Raw genomic sequence first — 22,855 nt, forward strand, 5'->3', positions numbered from 1 at the left:
TATCATATATTGTGACCTTATAGAAAATATAATTTCAGCAAGTGCCTCCTTTTCCTGTGACATGTCTGTGACATCTTTTCAGTTTTTACAAGGTTTTGAGATAGAAGCAAATTGTCTCATATGTAAAAATGCTCAGTGAAGTTTAAATGAATAAACACCCTTTATAATAATTCACAAATAATAATGGAATTTTTAAAAAGGGGGTAGGCAGAAGAATGACTCACAATAGATGAGAGGAAAAAAATATATGTATGTATACTTATAACAGAGACAGCTATACACAAGCAAATTTGTTGCCTTCTTTACACTCCCTGTACTCTGCTACCCTGTCATTTCACTTCCCAAAACTTTGCCTTAAATGCTACAAAAAAATTGAGCTTCAGCCACCCTCCTCACCATTTCCACATTTCTCTATTCCACGACACATGCTCAAATGTCTCAGTTGTCCTCTACACACACACTGCCTGCCCCAAAAGAACCACCACCTTGCACTGTAATAAGAATGGACCTATCTATGTATGTGTGCATGTGTGAGCCACTGTGCACTGCCTGTGACCTGACATTCTCCATCCAGCTGCATTTTCAGTAGCTGCAGTTAATTCTGCCATGATAACTCATCCATCCCTTTGCTAACTCCCAGCACAACCCACTTAAAATCATCCCTGCATTTTTCTTATTTTAAGAATGTTGAGAGCAGAACCCTGCTGGCTAGAGCAGAACCATACGAGCTACACAAAATGTGGAGATGAAACCAAAATGATCCAGCAGAACAGACAGCAAACAGAAATAGGTACTCAGGTACCACTATTTGTGTGGGAAAACTCCAGGGACACTGGAAGCCCCCAACTGTTCTGCCTAGAGAGAAAGGAGACATGATGCCTCTAGAAAGCAAGTATTTTACAAGAAAGACTGGTTTAAAGTAATATTTTCTTAATTTCTCTAACTATTATGGTCCTAAAATAAAAGTAGATGAGAAGAGGAGAAATAACATAAATTGAGTATTCAAGAAGCATGGATTTTGACATTAGCTCTACCAATAGAGCCATGTAATTGTGGCAAATATTTCCATTTTTCTGAGTCCTATTCTTTCCTCTATGAAAGATGATATTTTGATTGTAAGACTCTTAAAGTCATTTCTGCTTTAACATTTTTAAAATATTAATTGAGGAGGGAGCCACAATTTTAATAAAAGTTGAAGAAAATGAGCTCATTAGGGAAAAGTCAGAATAATTAGATTATAGAAATGGTTAAAAGTGAGCAAACTGGTCTTTATTTTAATAAAGGGAATTTTTTTTTTGAGATGAAGATCAGTTGGACTTAATCTAACTTTGGTCAGCATGAGAGGAAATGTTCTCTATTTGCTAAGATTAGTTTTAACAGGGACTGCATTGGATGTCAAAGTTGCAATAGGCAATGGGAAAGAATATGTAACTCCTCTTAAGAAACTTTGAAATAACATATGAAATTATCTCTTAAATGGCCTATTCCAAACAGAAAAAAAAAATGCATGCAGGTAGCTTTTCATTAATCCTTTGATTTCACACATTTCATGAACAGACTAATGTAAGAGATAAAAATCCCTACTTTTAGCCCTTATTTCTTCCTTTTACCAGTGTCCATCTGCCATCTGTTTCCCCCACTGAAGCTCCCAGTGTCTGAGAGCAAAAGACAGATAATCAAAATACAATGGAAAACAAGTGCCATAGGCCGTGGTTTGCTAGTAAATGTTTAACAACCAGTTCTGGGGAGAGGCGTGTGCTTTTGATTTGCAGTGCTTACCAGTATTCATAGTGTAAATATTCCCACGTGGTTGATTTCAAGCAACCAATATGGCATCAACTAACTGCAAAATTTCTGAACACTTAAAAATCAGCTTTTAGGAGGTAGTATAAGCTAGCTGTAGCACACCACTGAACAGGTATTAGCAAAGTGATTTAAAAGCTCACTACTACCTGTCCAGAGGAAGTAGGTTGTCAGGGGCTGGCACAGCAACCTGCAGAAATTGTGAGAGCATGGTGAATTAGGCCACAAGTGGTTTGCTAGGGCAGGGTCCTAGATGTGCGATGGGAAATTCAAAAGGAAAGCAAAATGGGAAATGTCGTGAGGGGCTAGGTAATCATACTAAGGAGTTAGGGTTTCATCTCAAGAACAAAAAGAAACCTGGGATACATCAAGGTGGTGGTTCAATGCAGGGTAATGATAAAAAAATATTTATTTTAGAAAAATAACTCCAGTGTGAATTATGGGCACATTCAGAATCCACCTTGAATGTTTTAAGCAAAAATAGGAAATTATTGTAATGATTACAACTCTATAGCAATGCACATGAGTCAATGAAACACAAAAGCTACTTGGACTATACCAAGCACTGGAAGCCTGTCAGGAATCCAACCCACGTTCTCCCCTACCCCCCTTCTCTCAGTCTCCTGAGTTTGTTTTTCTCTTTGCCCCTATTCAACTCTCTCTCTTTTTCAGAAGAGTGGTTTTCTCTGCAATCTCATTTATATGGTAAGAAGACAAATATTCCAAACATCCAATTTAAAAAGAAGAAGGAGGAGGAGAGGGAAAAGGAAGAGAAGGAAAAGGGGAAAAGAAGGAAAGAAGAATCTTGTTTACATGGCTTTGATCAAGTGTCTTATCCAATCAATTGTGCCATGGATGTGGCATGGGAAAGAAAGCCAAATATGAACTGTAGTTTTAGGAAGACAAAGGAGCAGGTGCTTGTGTGGAGGGGAGCAGTTCTCACAAAAGGATGTCACTAGAGGTTGGATAGATATTCTCAGAAGTATCTACTAAAGATTGGAAATGAGAGAGAATATTAAAGAAGATCCATGTTTGAATCCAAGTTCCTTCACACATATTCTATATGATCTCTTAGCAAGTTAGGTTACTTCTTCAAGACATAATCTCCTAATGAATAACATGAAGATAATAGTACCAATCTTAGTAGGTTATGGGAAGAATTACTGAGTTAAGAAGGAGAGGCAAGATGGCAGAAGAATGGGTCCTTGTTTCATCTGGTATTCCAAATTTAGCTAGAAAACTTTATTTTTTTAAGATTTTATTTACTTATTCATGAGAGACACAGAGATAGAGACAGAGACATAGGCAGAGGGAGAAGCAACCTCCCTGCAGGGAACCCTAAGAGGGTACCTGATCCTGGAATTCCTGGATCACGCCCTAAGTCCAAGGCAGATGGCAGACACCCAGTGAGCCACCCAGGCCTTCCGAGCTCGATAACTTTAAAACCATCCTGAACACCTATGAATTCAACTTAAGATGTAAAGAAAGAGCAGCTGGAACACTACAGATAGAAATATGATCACCTCTTGCAAGGTAGGAGTTTAGAGAGGAGAAAAGGAGGGGATATGTGGGAAGATAAATGGCGGGGGGAAGGAGCCTGTGAAAGCTGGCTGCAGGAAAGTGATACAGCTCTGAGGTGCAAAATCAAGACCTTTAGGAATTTGCTCCTGAGAGAGTCTTCCCAGCTTGAAAAGTGCTCAGTGGTGCAACAGGGCAGAATTGCAGGAGAGGCAGTGAGGTCTCAGTATTACCAGAGGTACAGAAAGAACAGGGGTGCTTGAGCCCTCAAAGTTCCCAGGCATTGGAACTGGAAATGGGTTTAGGTCAGTAAGCCCCAGAGAAGGCTCAGCTTGTTGGGCCATAAACCACAAACTGCTGATAAATTGGGGGACAGCTGTCTATGCTGGGTCCCTGCAAAGTACTGGAATGCAGCAACCCTCCACTTGCATCTGGGAGAGGTGGAACAGGTGTGCACCTAACCAGTGAGCACTCTCCATGCCAGGGCCCTGCAACAGACAAAAGCAGGAAGACCCTTCACTTTCTCCAGGAGGGGCAGAGCTGGTAAGCCCATAGGCCTGAGAAAGCTCTCCCACTGCCTGGAAGCCCTTCAAATTGTACAAATCAGTCCACCCCTCTTACCCCCACTGCTGTCCCCAGGAGGATCTGAGCCAGTGGGCACTATAGGAGTCTGCAGTTTGGCACACACTGGGAGCTCTTGGCTCTGGGGCTGCAGATCTGGCTTTGGCCATTATTATTATTTTTTCCCCCTTTCACCCTCAAGAGAGGTGCAGCCTCCAGGGAACAAAGGCCTCACAAGGCAAACAGCTTAATTGAGCCCAGCCACCCAGGAAGGGGTGGGGCATCTCTGCCCAGGCACAGACACCTGAGAATCAGCCCAGAAGGCCCCTCCCTCAGAAGAACTGCTAAAAGAACAGGGGAATAGCAAGGTTACTGACCAAGCAGGACTGGAAAACTCTAGGACTGATGAAAAATAGTGAATAGAACTTGAAGTTTTTTCCTTATGGTTCTTTTATCTTTCAGGATAAAAATTTCCATTATTCTTTCTTTTTTCTCATTTTAACTATAATATTTTATCAATCCTTCATTTTTTAAGGTTTCTGCTTTTTGGCTTTCATATTTTTACATTTACATGTTGTTCTTTGTATAAGTTTTGCTTTTTTATATACATTTGGAATTTAGTATCTTTTAACATACAGACCAAAACACACTCAGAACCAACTGGATCACTGTCTTGGTCCACTCTGTGAGACTATATTCTCTGTCCCCATTTCCTCCCCACCTTTTGAAATTCGTTTTTCACTTTTGTTGTCTTTTTTCTTTATTTTCTGGTCTCTGACTTCTTTGGAATTGCCTAATGTGTATTTGACTCTCCTCACTTATACAGCAATTCTGCACTGGACAAAATGTCTAGAAGGAAGAATTCACCACAAAAGAAAGAACCACAGGTAATACTCTGTCACAAATATAATGGATATGGATTCAAATAAGATGTTGGGGATAGAATTCAAGATTACAGTTATAAAATTACTGCTGGTTCTTGAAAAAAGCATAAAAGACTCTAGAAAATCTCTTACTGCAGAAATGATATCTAATCAGGCCCAAGTTAAAATTACTCTGAGATGCCGTTGAAACCGGATGCTCTAACAGGTAGGGTAAATGAGGTAGAAGAGAGAGTCAGTGACATAGAAGACATGTTGATGGAAAAGAAGGAAGCTGAGAAAAGCAACTAAGAGCCTACGAAGAGAGACTCTAAGAATTAAATGGTAGTTTGAAAAAGTATAACATCCATATTATTGGGATTCCAGAGGATATGGAGAGAGAGGGGACCAGAAGGTATATTTGAACAAATCATCACTGAGAATTTCCCTAATCTGTGGAAGTAAACAGATATTAATATCCAAGATCAACAAAAGCTGATCAACACCCCAACCTATAAAGGTGAAGCTTGCAAATTTTACAGATAAAAAGAAAATCCTAAAAGCAGCTTGAGATAAGAGATTCCTAACATATATGCAGAGAAATATCAGATTAATAACCAAACTATCCACAGAGACCTGGCAGACCAGAAAAGGGCTGGCATCATATGTTCAAAATACTAAACAAGAAAAACATGCAGCCAAGAATACTTTATCTAGCAAGGCTGTCATTCAGAATAGAAGGAGAGATAATGAGCTTCCAGGATACACAGAAATGGAAAGAATATGTGACCACCAAACTTGCCTTGCAAGAAATATTAAGGGGGACTCTAAGTGAAGAGGAAGCCCAAAGAAACAATCTGCATAGACTACTATGTACAGGTAATACTATTACACTAATTTTATGTCTTTCATTTTTTTATTGTTTTTTAATTTTTATTTGTTTATGATAGTCACACAGAGAGAGAAAGAGAGAGAGGCAGAGACACAGGCAGAGGGAGAAGCAGGCTCCATGCACCGGGAGCCCGATGTGGGATTCGATCCCGGGTCTCCAGGATCGCGCCCTGGCCAAAGGCAGGCACTAAACCGCTGCGCCACCCAGGGATCCCTATGTCTTTCAATAGTTACTCCGAATGTGAATGGGCTAAATGATCCAGTCAAACACACAGGATATGAGACTGGATAAAAAAGTAGGACCCATCCATATGCTGTCTACAAGAGACTCATATTAGAACAAAGGACACCTTCAGACTGAAAATGAAGGGGTGGAGAACCATTTATCATGCAAATGGACCTCAAAGAAAGCTGGGGTAGCAATCTTCATATCAGATAAATTAGATTTTAAACCGAAGACTATAGTAAGAGATGAAGAGGGACACAATATCATACTTAAAGGATCTATCCAACAAGAAGGCCTAAGAATTATGAATATTTACGTCCTTAACATGGGAGCAGCCAATTATGTCAACTAATTAAAAAACAAAGTAAAGAGACACATAGATAATAATACATTAATAGTAGGAGACTTCAACGCTCCGCTCTCAGGCAAGGACAAATCTTCTAAGCAGAATATTAGCAAAGAAACAAGGTTTTGAATGACACCCTGAACCAAATGGACTTCAAAGATATATACAGAAATTCCATCCTAATACAACAGAATACACATTCTTCTCAACTGTGCACGGAACTCTCTCCAAAATAGACCACATACTGGGTTACAAATCAGGTCTCAATGGATACCAAAAGATTGGAATTATTCCTTGCATATTTTTGGATCACAATGTTTTGAAAATAGAACTCATTCACAAGAAGAAATTTGGAAGGAACTCAAACACTTGGAGGTTAAAGAGCATCCTACTAAAAATAAATGTATCAACCAGAAAATTAGAAAGGAATCAAAAAGATTCATGCAAAGTAACAAAGATGAAAGCACAACTGTTCAGAATCTTTGGGATGCAGCAAAGGCTTGTATTGAAAAAAAACATTTCAATATATTTAAAAAATGGAAAAATCTCAAATACACAAGCTAACCTTACACCTAAAGGAACTGGAGAAAGAATAGCAAATAAAGCCTAAACAAAGCAGAGGAAGAGAAATAATAAGGATTTTTAGAGCAGAAAAGAATGAAATAGAGACCAGAAGAACTATAGAACAGATCAATGAAAGCAGGAGGTGGTTATTTGAAAGAATTTATAAGATAGATAAACCTCTATCCAGACTCATTAAAAAGAAAAGAGAAGAGACTCACATTAATAAGATCATAAATGAAAGAGGAGAGATCACAACCAACACCAAAAAAAATACAAATGATTTTTAAAACGTATTATGAGCAACTATATGCCAACAAATTAGGCAATCTAGAAGAAATGAATACACTCTTGGAAACCTATAAACTACCAAAACTAAAACAGGAAGAAACAGAAAACCTGAACCAACCAATAACCAGCAAGGAAATTGAAGCAGTCATCAAAATCTTCCAAGAAACAAAAGTCCAGGGCCAGATGGATTTCCCAGGGAAATTCTACAAAACAGTGAAAGAAAAAATAATACCTATTCCAGTAAAACTGTTTCTAAGGATAGAAATGGAAAGAATACTTTCAAACTCATTCTATGAGGCCAGCATTACTTTGATCCCAAAACCAGACAAAGACCCCACCAAAAAGGAGAGTTATAAACTAATATCCCTGATGAACATGGATACAAAATTCTCACCAAGATGCTAACCAATAGGATACAACAGTACATTAAGAGGATTATTCACCAGGACTAAGTGGGATTTATCCCCAGATGCAAGGGTGGTTCAACACTCATAAAATAATCAATGTGATAGATCACTTAATAAAAGACAAGAACCATACTATCCTCTAAATAGATGTAGAGAAAGCATTTGACAAAATACAGCATCCATTCCTGATTAAAACTCTTCAAAGTATAGAGATACAGGGAGTATATGTCAATATCATAAAAGCCATCTGTGAAAAGCCCACAGAAAATATCATTCTCAATGAAGAGAAACTAAGAACCTTTCCCCTAAGATCAGGAACATGACAGAGATGTCCACTCTTTTTACTGTTACTGTTATTCAACATAGTACTAGAAGTCCTAGCCTCAGCAATCAGACAACAAAAAGAAATATAAGGCAGTCAAATTGGCAAAGAAGTCAAACTCTCTCTCTTTGCAGATGACATGATACTGTATGTAGAAAACCCAAAGGCTCCACCCCAAGATTGCTAGAACTCATACAGCAATTTGACAGTGTGGCCGGATACAAGATCAATGCCCAGAAATCAGCAGCATTTCTATACACTAACAATGAGACTGAAGAAAGAGAAATTAAGGAGTCAATCCCATTTACATTTGTACCCAAACCATTTGATACCTGGGAATAAACCTAACCAAAGAGATAAAGGATCTGTACCCTAGAAACTACAGAAGACCTCTGAAAGAAATTGAAGAAGACACCAAAAGATGGAACAATATTCCATGCTCATGGATTGGCAGAATCAATATTGTGAAAATGTCTATGCTACCCAGGGAAATTTACACATTCAGTGCAATTCCTATCAAAATACCATGAACTTTCTTCACAGAGCTGGAACAAATAATCTTAAGATTTGTATGGAATCAGAAAAGACCTGAGATAGCCAGAGAAATTTTGAAAAAGAAAACCAAAACTGGGGGCATCATAATGCCTGACTTCAAGCTGTATTACAAAGCTGTGGTCATCAAGACAGCATGGCACTTGCACAGAAACAGATACAAAGATCAATGGAACCGAATAGAGAACCCAGAAATGGGCCCTCAACTCTATGATCTACTCATCTTTGTCAAAGTTGGAAAGAATATCCAATGGGAAAAAGAGAGTCTCTTCACTAAATGATGTTGGGAAAATTGGACAGCCACACACAGAAGAATGAAACTAAGCCATTCTCTTACACCATACACAAAGATAAACTCAAAATGGATGAAAGATCTAAATGTGAGACAAGAATCCATCAATCCTAAAGGATTTTGGCAACAACTTTTCTGAAATTGGCTATAGCAACTTCTTGCAAGATATATCTATGAAGGCAAGGGAAACAAAAGCAATAATGAACTATTCAGACTTCTTCAAGATAAAAGCCTTCTGTATAGCAAAGGAAACAGTCAACACAACTAAAAGACAACCTACAGATTGGGAGAAAATATTGGCAAATGACCTATCAGATAAAGGGCTAGTATCCAAGATCCATAAAGAACTTATCAGACTCAATACCCAAGAAGTAAACAATCCAGTCATGAAATGGGCAGAAGACATGAACAGACATTTCTCCAAAGAAGATGTATACATGGCCAACATGCACATGAAAAAAAAAAAATGTTCCACCTCACTTGCCAGCAGAGAAATATGAATCAAAACCACAATGAGATACCATCTAACACCTAACAGTGAGAATGGCTAAAATTAACAAGACAGAAAACAACAAATGTCAACAAGGATGTGGATAAAGGGGAACCCTCTTGCACTGTTGGTGAGAAAACAGTGTGGAGGTTCCTCAAGAAATTAAAATTAGAACTACCCTGTGACCCAGCAATTGCACTACTGGGTATTTATCCCAAAGATACAGATGTAGTGAAATGATGGGACACCTGCACCCCAATGTTTATAGCAGCAATGTTCACAATAACCAAACTGTAGAAGGAGCCATGATGTCCTTCAACAGATGATGGATAAAGAAGATGTGAAATATATGGAATATATTATATATATTCCATATAAATATATGGAATATAATATATATGGAATGTTATTCAGCCATCAAAAAGGATGAATACCTACTTTTTACATCGATGTGGATAGAACTGGAGGGCATTATGTTGAGTGAAATAAGTCAATCAGAGAAAAACAATTATCATATGGTTTCACTCATATGTGGAATATAAGAAATAGTGAAAGGGACCATAAGGGAAGAGGGAAACTGATTTTGGAAAAAAAAAATAGAGAGGAAAGCAAACCACGAGAGACTCTAACTCTGGGAAACAAATAAAGGTTTGCAGAAGGGGAGGAGGGTGGGGGGGATGGGGTGACTGGGTGATGGGCACTAAGGAAGGCACACGATGAGATGAGAACTGGGTGTTATACTATATGTTGGCAATTGAATTTAAATAAGATTTTAAAAATTAAAAAAGAATAAAGAATTACTGGGTTACATGTTAACCCACATGAAGGAATTTAGCACATTACCTGGTATGTACTCAGTCCTAATTAAATATTTATTGTCATTATAAATGTTATTAATTTCAAGTAAAGTAATAAATGTAGGATATAGCTAAATAATTTGGAAAACACAAAAAAGCAAAAAGTACAGGCAAGTAAATGAAAATACCTACATTCCTAGAATCCAGAGTATAATACTGTTAACATTTTAGTAGAGAGTCTTCTAATGAAAGCCATTTTTGCATTTCTGAATTAGTATTAAACAGCCTTCCCAACCATTAGAATGTAAACAGCAAAAAGGTGGAAAAACTCAGCATAAAGTTTATAAGCTTAATAGACTAAAGTTCATGAATCCCAATAGATAATCCATATTGGACCTACTTTTCCTCTTGACACAATCTAACAAGATCTAATTTTTTAGTTCAAAGTTGGTAAGGAGCTTCCTAAAGAAGCTCTGGAGGAGATATTCTTTTAATTATTCAGTCAATAATTAAATAGTTATACCTTAATGGTATGTGAAGTGATAACCAACAGCCTTAGAGCACTGGGAAAACCTCCAATATATCATAGAGGAAAAAAATAATAAAAATTTAAAAGGTAAGATTTTAGAGTCATTTAGTGTAGGAATCAGTATCTAATACACACAAGTCATAGTGTAGACTTGACTGAATGATAATTTTTGCAGTGATTAATGATAGTGGCCCAGAATCATCAAGGAAATTTTGTTATGCTCTGTGGATAAAGGCAATGAGACATTTCTAGAATTCCAAGTCAGTGTAATTAAATCATGACATGTTTGGAGAAGATCTCTTGACGTGTCTTTTGACATGTCATGGAAAATAATTTGTATCTGCAGTGCCAGCTCTAATAGATTAGCATAAACTGGGGAGAGTACTGTGTTAAGTACTGTGTTAAGGCTTACTCTATACTCTGTAATCTAAAGAAAGATAGCCTTATGCATCATCAATAATGTATACCTTGGGCTTCAGAACTAGTAGGGGCTGCCTCTGTATATTTATCTATCCCGGGCTTGACCAAAGCTCAATTTGAGATATTATTACATACATAGATAAAAACTACCAAGAAAGGTAGGAATTACTGGCATGGAACCTATTTCAGAATAGGCCAACTTTATCAGTATATGACATTTTCAGAGAATATCTTCAATCTGAAAGATGAGACAAATTTCTTCAGAGAGATGTTCTATCAGTAGGGTTATTTTAGAGGTTTAGAGTTTAGGCTAAAATAATCCCACACAGTTATTCTTGCATACAACAAGCAATTTCTCAATTAAGATTTGAGATACTTTAATAATGGAGGAGGAATGATGTCTCTAGGGGGCACAAAATTCTGATCACTAAATAATTAAGAAATATATATTTGCAATTCTGACTCTTGAGCTTGATTAATGTAAATCAGCCACCCATTTATCCACTGACCTGTTAATATCCTACACCAACTCCAAAGAAGACCTTCAATGAACAGACTGAATTTATACCTAATTTTATATGTAAATATTATGTTTAAAGTTATATAATTTTATGGCTTTTTCTTTTTTTTTTTTCTTTTTTTTTTTTTTTTTTATTTATGATAGCCACAGAGAGAGAAAGAGAGAGAGGCAGAGACATAGGCAGAGGGAGAAGCAGGCTTCATGCACTGGGAGCCTGATGTGGGATTCGATCCCGGGTCTCCAGGATCGCGCCCTAGGCCAAAGGCAGGCGCCAAACCGCTGCACCACCCAGGGATCCCATTTATGGCTTTTTCTATCAAAGTAAGACCTCCATATGCCCCTCCCCCAACACACACACAGTTAAGGACCAACATTCATATTTATTATAACTATGTTTATGGAAATTAAAATAATTATCACCATAGTTAACATAGCTTACTACATGAAGGCTTTATGTTTAATGATTAATAAATGATATTACATATCACTCAAAGTAACCCCTGGAAACGAGAATTACTGTTACTTCCACTTTCCTGGAGAGAAATCCAAGGCTTAAAAAGGTTGTGTGTCTTCTCCAAGGTCATATAACTAGTAAGTGAAAAAGCCAGGATCTGAACCAAGGTGGTCCACTTCCAACGCCCTTTTGTAGCCAGAGCCCAACAGAGAGATACAAAGGTCTGATTCATGCGTTCCCAGCTTGAGCCTGACCTTGACCTTTATCCAAGAAGCAATCAGGATTCAGTTGAGAATCAATGCACAAAGAAAATTTCATTTCTTACCTGCAAGGGTAAAGATCAGATTCTATTGTGGTGATCACATGCTTCCTCAGCACAGGCTGGTCTCTATACTAGTGACTTTCAAATGCCTTTGTGACCCACAGTAAGAACTATGTTTTACACTGCATCCAAGGTCACACACACAAATATACACACCTAACAAACAAAACTTCTCAGAAAAGTACCTATTCATATTATACGTGATATACTCCGATTTTTCTATTCCATTCTATTCCAATTCTATTTCATTACTGGTCAAGACTCACTAAATTGACTTCCTGATTGCAATTTTGAATAATGCTCCTTTGTTCAATTCCTCCAGTGTTATGTCTCCCATTCCATCTCCCCTTGTTTTCATCTCAACTTAGACTACAATAAGATCAATGTATTTTGAAAGAAACATTTATTTTAGAAATACTTCTACTGACCATGTTTTAATAAAATTTTGTCATTTTTTTATTAAAAAGGAACATTTATTATTAGGCAGTAATAAATATCTCTTCCCTTATGATGCCAGATAAATAAGCTTGTATAAACAAAATATGAATATAAAATTATGCAATAAAATTAAATAACCAGGGCAGCCCGGGTGGCTCAGCCACCTTTGGCCTAGGGCGTGATCCTGGAGGCCCAGGATCGAGTCCCACGTCGGGCTCCCTGCATGGAGCCTGTTTCTCCCTCTGCCTGTGTCTCTGCCTCTCTCTCTCTTTCTCTCTCTGTGTCTCTCACAAAAAAATAAATAAAATCTTAAAAAAAATTAAATAACCATGGTTTAAATTATAATATTTATCACATCTATTGATTAGTCACATGTACAAATATAAATATTAATATAATAACTAAATTTCCAACTAAGTCTATACCCTCTGAAAATACTTGGATAGAATTTCATCAAGTTGGAAAATTTAATTTGGGATTGTCTAAACTAAAATATATGCGACTTATACAAAATACAATGTGAAGGTCCTGGGGAACATGTTAAATAGCCTCCAAACCAAAACCGCTTCTTGGTACAGACAGAGCTTCCATACTGACATGCCATGGACAGTGGGTTCAAATATGAAACCCAAGATGAAAATGCAATTCTCAAGGGACAAATGCTGAAATCACAGTGGTTGATTTCTACTTGGAGTTACTTTTCACATGGATCCTTTTAAGTAGGGCAAATGGCAATAGGAATTTATTGACTGTCCTGAACAATTCTTATTGTTCTTACACAACTTAATGTTTACTAAGATATTCTGGGGGCATAAAGATTTTTTTCTCCTTTGCTTCTGAGGGAGAAATAACAGAGAAAATAAGAGAGTAAAGCATGAAAGGACAGAGTTTAGCCATATGGAGGAACCCTGAAGCCCTATTTTGCAGAAATAGCTACAAGACTTTAAGAAAAAAAAGCCTACTTTTTTATACTGTTTACATTTCTGAAATGTAAGTCCTTTCCTTTTCCTTAAATATTCTTTTATACCTATAGAGTCTTTAAAATGAAATTTTTGTTTTTAATTTTTTGTTGTCTGTGTTCTGAACATCAAGTAAAGGGACTGAGTTTTACATCTGGGTTGATACAGTGAGTTCTGGGGACAGCACATTTAGGATGAGAGGAAATTGTGTAACTGAACTAATTCAGCAGAAACAGAACCTGAGGTTGTAAGTGCCTATGAAAGGCAAAGCCTGCTAGGAATTTACAAAAACATTTTCTGATGGCACTGGATCTTCCATGGAATGCAGAGTTAAATTGATCTTATTTTCATCTCAAGGAACAATGACCCCAACTGATACCAAGTATTTGATTTTAAGTAAATAAACCTACATGTGATTTTAAAACATATGTTTAAATCCAAAATTCACATGTATACATATATTACTTCGCTTCAAAGAAAAGAGTGTGTATCAAATAAAAAGACAATGTTTGGGACAGCCCGGGTAGCTCAGCGGTTGAGCACTGCCTTTAGCCCAGGGCATGATCCTGATGACCCAGGATCGGGTCCTACGTCGGGTTCCCTGCATGCAGCCTGCTTCTCCCTCTGCTTGTGTTTCTGCCTCTCTCTGTGTCTCTCATGAATAAAGAAATAAAGTCTTAAAAAAAAAAAAGAAGAAGACAATGTTTGGTAATTTATGCTGGAAACATTGTTGAGGATCTAGGCTATTCACAATACTACAAGTGGACCTTCCACAAAATGTTTAAGATTGAGGACTGAATCCAGACTCCATAGAATTTATACTTTTATATTTAGTTTAGGAATTTCTAATTGTAAGATTATTCTCAGTTAAAACAGAAAGAAAAGAAGAAAGAAGAAAAAGAAAGAAAAGAAAGAAAGAAAAGAAAGAAAGAAAGAAAGAAAGAAAGAAAGAAAGAAAAAGAAAGAAAAAAAGAAAGAAAGAAGGAAAGAAGGAAGGAAGGAAGGAAGGAAGGAAGGAAGAGAGGGAGGCAGGGAGGGAGGGAGGGAGGGAAGAAAGAAGGGAGGAAAGAAAGAAGGGAAGAGGAAGAAAGAGTAAAATTGGAGAAATTCCTACTTTAAGGAAATTCTGTAGACCAAAATCTGTTTTTGTGCTGAAAACCTGATTAAAACAACATATATAAGTGTGGTTCATGCTTTTTAGGATGCTCTCATCTTCTGTTTCATCTGCACCCTTTTGTGTCTTAGCCTTACTGGAAATGTGTGTTATAATATAAGAAAAAGGTCTTCTAATTTTCTAATGATTATGGTTTAGCAATATTCATCTTTTCTACAAGAGTTTGCCTAATAACAAAGAGAAACAAGTAAGGGCAGAAGAGCAGAAAAGAATATAATTAATTTCAGTTGAGTTTCTATGTGCCTCCTTCTATGTGTTGCCCATTATGGAGGTCTTTCCTTCATATATCATTTCACTAAATTAATTTGGTCCTCATATATCATTATTGCCTTCTTTATAAAGAAAGCTTAGGAAAGTTAAATTAAGTTACAAAATCATATAAATGATAAGTGGCATCCACTTACAACTATGCCACGGTTTCAAGTGTCTTTCAGTGTGTCAATTAAGTATGTCCCAAAGAAACTAACGTTGCTTCACCACATAAGCTTGGTAAATGCTGGATTAATCAATAGCAAGAAGATCTCCTTATTATAGGACTTTTATGAGTCATTAATATGATAAGGTTGATTGCCAGTGTCTAAAAATATAGTAAGTAGAAATTATCTTTAAGAGTAACCCCTCTAATTAGTGTTCAGTGAATTAGTCACTTTAGGAAATAAATATGACACCAAACTATGTTACCTAAAAAAAAAAAAAAAAAAAAAAAAAGGATTTGATTGATCTAGAACCAGTGCAATGACATGATCACAATCTGCCAGAATATGGTCACACCAGGTGGCTGATAACACATCAAACATGCCCTGCAATTCAGGGTACAAGTAAGGAGTCTTTATTGATTTTCTCAGGCTGCTTGACAGCCAAGCCCGTGGGTAAAGTAGGGCTACAAATCCCATCAAATTCACAGGAACTTTTCGACAGACTATGTCTGTCTCCTACACTGCCGTGATATGTTTGAACCTTCCTGGGTTTATACGTTGATTATAACCGTGGATAATATGCCACGGCAATTTCTAACTTTCTGGCTGAACATTGGGCTCTAACTGAGAAAAATAAAAAGTAAAAGATCAATGGAATTTTCCTGCTCTCTGATGCAGGTTTATCTTTTTTAATTGATAGCTTTGTTAAAAATGTAATTTTATCCTATTGTAGTAATTTTGATTGAAAAAGGAATTTTTATCACTTTTGTTGAAAATTCTGGTAAAAATTTCAAACACTATAAAAGCATATATAATTTTTTTAAAAACTTAATTTTCCAATCCATCATACTTCTTTTCCAAAGTTGGCTACTAAGACCAGTTTCTTTCTATATATAAGCAATATATACATGAGTGTCTTTAAGGGGTTTTTTTCAGGGAGGTACATATATTAAGAATTATTATATGTTGTTCTGTTCCTGACATTTAGATTTCCTGAATAAAGATCTTTCTCATATAAACTTAAGATATAGTAGACTAATGTAATTCATTTCAAGTAAAATACCAAGTTTAAACAGCTTTATTGATCTTTTTAGGAAATACAGACATATTAACTGATATACTACACAGTCCAAGCATTCTTAAGACTATGACACCATTCTATGATCTGAGTGTTCATCCTCAAGGAAATAGAAAGTGAGCAAGGGATTATAGCATGAAGGTGAAGGTGGAAAGGAGAGGAGAAGCTGATAGGCCATAGACAGAGTGTGGCTTTTATTGTAAGGTTAATGTGAAAACATCTTAAGGTTTGACTGGTTCTTGGGTGATTATGTTACTTGCATATCCTGTGTTGTTCAATACAGTAGCCAAGACCACATGTGGCTACTAAACATTTGAAATCTGGCTAGGTTGAATTGAAATGTCCTGGAATGTAAAATGCACATTAAATTTTTAAGATTCAGAAGATTCAGAATATCAAAAAAGATTGTAAAATACCTCAATAATTTTTTAAATTCATTACATATTTAAATGATGGTATTTTGGAAATAAGATTAAATGAAATATAAAAATAAAATTAGGGGGCAGGGCAAGATGATGGAAGAGTAAGGTCCCCAAGTCACCTGGCCCCACCAACTTACCTAGATACCTTTCAAATAATCCTGAAAACCTACGAATCCAGCCTGAGATTTAAAGAGAGAACAGCTGGAACACTACAGAGGGAAGAGTTTGTACTTCTAACAAGGTAGGAAGACGGAAAAAAATAAAAATAAAAAAGAATCCATTGGGGGAGGGGCCCCGCAAGGAGCCGGGCTAAGGCTGGGGGGCGGGAACCCCCAGGACAGGAAAGCCCAGTCCTGGAGAACCAGGAACTTTCCCAATCTTCCCGGACGGAAAGGGGCTCGCAGGAACTCGGGCAGGATCTCAGGGTGGGCCGTGGGGCCTCCAGCCCCCCAGGGTCGCTGACAGAGGACGTGCGCCCGGGGGAGGGCGCCCCACACCCCGCGGGCCTAGCGCGGTAAAGGGCTGGAGCGCCCGGCGGGGCCTCGGGGAGCAGCCGGTGGGTCAGGCGGGGGCTCCGGGGGAGGGGGCTGCGCCCTGCTGCCTTCGGGAGCCGCGGCCCCGGGAGCCACCCCAGCAGCGCAGGCCCCGGAGCCCAGGATCCTGCGCTCCCCCGGGACAGGGGGGCGGGGAGGGCCCAGGACAGCGGGGACGCTCCTGCCACCGCCGCCGGGCGCCCCCAAGCTGTGCGGGTCAGCGCCCCCCGCCCCCGGAGCATCCAGGCCAGTGCGGACGGGGAGCTGCGGTCGGTACTGCGGGAGCTGACGCCAGGGCTGGGGACCTGGCCGCCGCCAGTGGGGTTGTGCCTCCTGGTGTCACCCTGTGCCTGGGAGGGGCGGGGCCGCCAGGGGACAGGGATGGGGTCAACAGCTCCCACTGAACCCGGCACCGGTAGGGGCGGAGCATCTCCCCAGGTGCACACACCTGAGAACCGGCACAGCAGGCCCCTCCCCCAGAAGACCAGCTGGAAGGACGGGGGAAGAGCAGGTTCTCGACCCAGCAGCACTGGAAAGCTCCAGGGAAGTCCAGGGATTTACAGTATATAGAACCAGAGGGTACCCCTCCTTGTTTTGTTTTTTGTTTTTTCTTTTTTTTTTAATTCCTTTTTCCAGTACAACTCATTTTTAGCCACTCTGCACTGAGCAAAATGGCTAGAAAGAAGAACTCACCACAAAGAAAGAATCAGAAACAGTACTCTCTGCCACAGAGTTACAGAATTTGGATTACATTTCAATGTCAGAAAACCAATTCAGAAGCACAATTATAAAGCTACTGGTGGTTCTGGAAAAAAAGCATAAAAGATTCAAGAGACTTCATGACTGCAGAATTTAGATGTAATCAGGCCAAAATTAAAAATCAATTAAATGAGATGCAATCCAAACTGGAGGTACTAACGATGAGAGTTAATGAGGTAGAACAAGTGAGTGACATAGAAGACAAGTTGATGGCAAAGAAGGAAGCTGAGGAAAAAAGAGAAAAACAAAAGACCATGAGGAAAGGTTAAGGGAAATAAATGGCCTCAGAAGGGAAAATCTACTTTTCATTGGGGTTCCAAAGGGCACTGAGAGGGACAGAGGACCAGAAAACATATTTGAACAAATCATATCTGTGAACTTCCCTAACTTGGGGAGGGAAACAGGCATTCAGATCCAGGAGATAGAGATATCCCCCACTAAAATCAATAAAACCTTTTCAACACCTCAATATTTAATAGTGAAACTTGCAAATTCCCAAGATAAAGAGAAAATCCTTAAAGCAGCAAGAGATAACAGATCCCTAACTTATAAGGGGAGAAATATTAGATTAACAGCAGACCTCTCCCCAGAGACCTGGCAGGCCAGAAAGGGCTGGCAGGATATATTCAGGGTTCTAAATGAGAAGAACATGCAGCCAATAATACTTGATACAGCAAGGCTCTCATTCAGAATAGAAGGAGAGAAAAAGAGCTTCCAAGATAGGCAGAAACTGAAAGAATATGTGACCACCAAACCAGCTCCACAAAATATTAAGGGAGACTCTGTAAAAGAAAGAGGAGCCCAAAGAAATAAGCCACAAAAATAGGGACTGAATAGGTATTATGATGACACTAAATTCATATATTTCAATAGTAACTCTGAATGAGAATGGGCTTAATGATCCCATCAAAAGATGCAGCATTTCAGACTGGATAAAACAGCATCTATTTTCTGTCTAAAAGAGACTCATTTTAGATCTAAGGACACCTCGTGCCTGAAAATGAAAGGTTGGAGAACCATTTACTATTTAAATGGTCCTCAAAAGAAAGCAGGGGTAGCAATCCTCATATCAGATCAATTAAAGTTTGTTCCAAAGACTGTAGCAAGAGATGAAGAGGGACGCTGTATCATACTTAAAGGATCTATCCAACAATTGTACCTAACAAACATGAATATTTATGCCCCTAATGTGGGAGCTGCCAAGTATATCAATTTATTAATAACCAAAGTAAAGACATACTTAGATAATAATACACTTATACTGGGAGACTTCAACACGGTGCTTTCTGCAAATGACAGATATTCTAAGCACAACATCTCCAAAGAAACAAGAACTTTAAATGATACACTGGACCAGATGGATTTCACAGATATTTACAGAACTTTACATCCAAATGCAACTGAATACACATTCTTCTCAGGTGCACATGGAACTTTCTCCAGAATAGACCACATATTGGGTCACAAATCAGGTCTCAACCGATACCAAAAGATCGGGATTGTCCCTGCATATTTTCAGACCATAATGTTTTGAAACTTGATTCAATTACAAGAAGAAATTTGGAAGAAACTCAAACAGGTGGAGGTAAAAGAGGATACTGCTAAAAGATGAAAGGGTCAATCAGGAAATTAGAGAATTAATAAGTTTCATGGAAACTGAGAATGAAGATACCACCATTCAAAATCTTTGGGATACAGCAAAAGCAATCCTGAGAGGGAAATACATTGCAATAAAAGCATCCCTCAAAAAATTGGAACAAAACCTCAAATATACAAGCTAACCTTGCACCTAAAGGAACTGGAGAATGAACAACAAATAAAACCTACACTAAGCAGAAGAGGAGAGTTAATAGAGATCCGAGCAAAACTCAATGAAGTAGAGACCAGAAGAACCAACCAATACCAAGGAAAAACAAATGATTTTAAAAACATATTATGAGGGATCCCTGGGTGGCTCAGTGGTGCCTTCCACCCAGGGCATGATCCTGGAGTCCCGGGATTGAGTCCCACATTGGTCTACCTGCAAAGAACCTGCTTCTCCCTCTTCATGTGTCTCTGCTTCTCTCTCTGTATCTCTCATGAATAAATAAATAATATCTTTTTAAAAAAACCTATTATGAGCAGCTATATGCCAAAAACAGGCAATTGAGGAGAAATGGACACATTTCTGGAAAACCACAAACTACCAAAACTGGAACAGGAAGAAATAGAAAACCTGAACAGGCCAATAACCAGGGAGGGAATTGAAGCAGTCATCAAAAACCTCCCAAGACACAAAAGCCCAGGGCCAGATGGCTTCCCAGGGGAATTCTATCAAACCTTTAAAGAAGAAACAATACCTATTCTACTAAAGCTGTTCCAAAAGATAGAAAGGGATGGAATACTTCCAAACTCGATCTATGAGGCCAGGATCACCTTAATTCCAAAACCAGACAAAGACCCCACCAAAAGGAAATTTATAGACCAATATCCCTGATGAACACACTGCAAAAATTCTCAACAAGATATCTGCCAATAGGACCCAATAGTACATTAAGAAGATAATTCATCATGACCAAGTGGGATTTATCCCCAGGATGCAAGGCTGGTTCAACACTTGTAAAGCAATCAACGTGATAGATCATATCAACAAGAGAAGAAACAAGAACCCTATGATCCTCTTAATAGATGCAGAGAAAGCATTTGACAAAATACAGCATCCATTCCTGATCAAAACTCTTCAGAGTGTAGGGATAGAGGGAACATTCCTCAGCATCTTAAAAGCCATCTACTAAAAGCCCACAGCAACTATCATTCTCAATGGGGAAACACAGGGATGTCCATTCTCACCACTGCTATTCAACATAGTACTAGAAGTCCTAGCCTCAGCAGTCAGGCAACAACAACAACAACAAAAAATAAAAGGCATTCAAATTGGCAAAGAAGAAGTCAAACTCTCCCTCTTTGCAGATGACATGATACTGTACCTAGAAAACCCAAAAGACGCCACTCCAAGATTGCTAGAGCTCATACAGCAATTCGGCAGTGTGGCAGGATACAAAATCAATGCCCAGAAATCAGTGGCACATCTATACACTAAGAATGAAGAAAGAGAAATTAAGGAGTCAATCCCATTTACAATTGCACTCAAAAGCATAAGATACCTAGGAATAAACCTAACCAAAGAGGTAAAGGATCTTTGCCCTCAAAATCACAGAACACTTCTGAAAGAAATTGAGGAAGACACAAGAGATGAAAAAATACTCCATGCTCATGGATTGGAAGAATTAATATTGTGAAAATGTCAATGCTACCCAGGGCAATTTTCATGTTCAATGCAATTCCTGTCAAAATACTATGGACGTTCTTCAGAGAGTTGGAACAAATCATCTTAAGATTTGTATATAATCAGAAAGACCCCGAATAGCTAGGGGAAATATTAAAAAAGAAATCAGAGCCAGGGGCATCACAATGCCGGATTTCAAGTTGTACTACAAAGATGAGATCATCAAGACAGTTTGGTACAACCACAAAAACAGACACCTAGATCAATGGAACAGAATAGAGAATCCAGAAATGGGTCCTCAACTCTATGGTCCACTAATATTCAACAAAGCAGGAAAGACTATCCACTGGAAAAAGGACAATCTCTTCAATAAATGGTGCTGGGAAAATTGGACAGCCACATGCAGAAGAATGAAACTAGACCATTCTCTTACACCATACACAAAGGTAAACTCAAAATGGATGAAAGATCTAAATGTGAGACATGAATCCATCAAAATCCTAGAGGAGAACACAGGCAACACCCTTTTTGAACTTGGCCACAGTAACTTCTTGCAAGATACATCCGTGAAGGCAAGAGAAACAAAAGCAAAAATGAACTATTGGGACTTCATTAAGATAAGAAGCTTTTGCACAGCAAAAGATACAGTCAACAAAACTAAAAGACAACCTACAGAATGGGAGAAGATATGAGCTATCAGATAAAGGGCTAGTATCCAAAATCTATACAGAACTTATTAAACTCAACAGCAAAGAAACAAACAGTCCAATCATGAAATGGGCAAAAGACATGAAGAGAAATCTCACAGAGTCAGACATAGACATGGCCAACAAGCACATGAGAAAATGCTCCGCATCCCTTGCCATCAGGGAAATACAAATCAAAACCACAATGAGATACCACCTCACACCAGTGAGAATGGTGAAAATTAACAAGATAGTAAACAACAAGTGTTAGAGAGGATGTGGAAAAAGGGGACCCTCTTGCACTGTTGGTGGGAATGTGAACTGGTACAGCCAGTTCTGGAAAACTGTGTGGAGGTTCCTCAAAGAGTTAAAAATAGAACTGCCCTGACCCAGCAATTGCACTGCTGGGGATTTACCCGAAGGATACAGATGCAGTGAAATGCCAAGACACCTGCACCCCATGTTTATAGCAGCAATGTCCACAGTGGCCAAACTGTGGAAGTAGCGTTGGTGTCCATCGAAAGATGAATGGATAAAGAAGATGTGGTCTATGTATACAATGGAATATTATTCAGCAATTAGAAACGACGAATACCCATCATTTGCTTCAACGTGGATGGAACAGGAGGGTATTATGCTGAGTGAAATAAGTCAATCAGAGAAGGACAAACATTATATGGTCTCATTCATTTGGGGTATTTAAAAACAGTGAAAGGGAATAAAGGGGGAAGGAGAGAAAATGAATGGGAATTATCGATGAGTATGACAGAACACGAGAGACACGTCACTCTGGGAGACAAACAAGGGGTGGTGGAAAGGGAGTTGGGCGGGAGGTTGGGGTTACTGGGTGACGGGCACTGAGGAGGGCACTTGATGGTATGAGCACTGGGGTTATGTTATATGTTGGCAAAAGAACTCCAATAAAAAATACAAAAATAAATAAATACATAAATAAAAATAAAA

This window comes from Vulpes vulpes, chromosome 12 (genome assembly GCF_048418805.1).
Source record: "Vulpes vulpes isolate BD-2025 chromosome 12, VulVul3, whole genome shotgun sequence".
NCBI lineage: Eukaryota > Metazoa > Chordata > Mammalia > Carnivora > Canidae > Vulpes > Vulpes vulpes.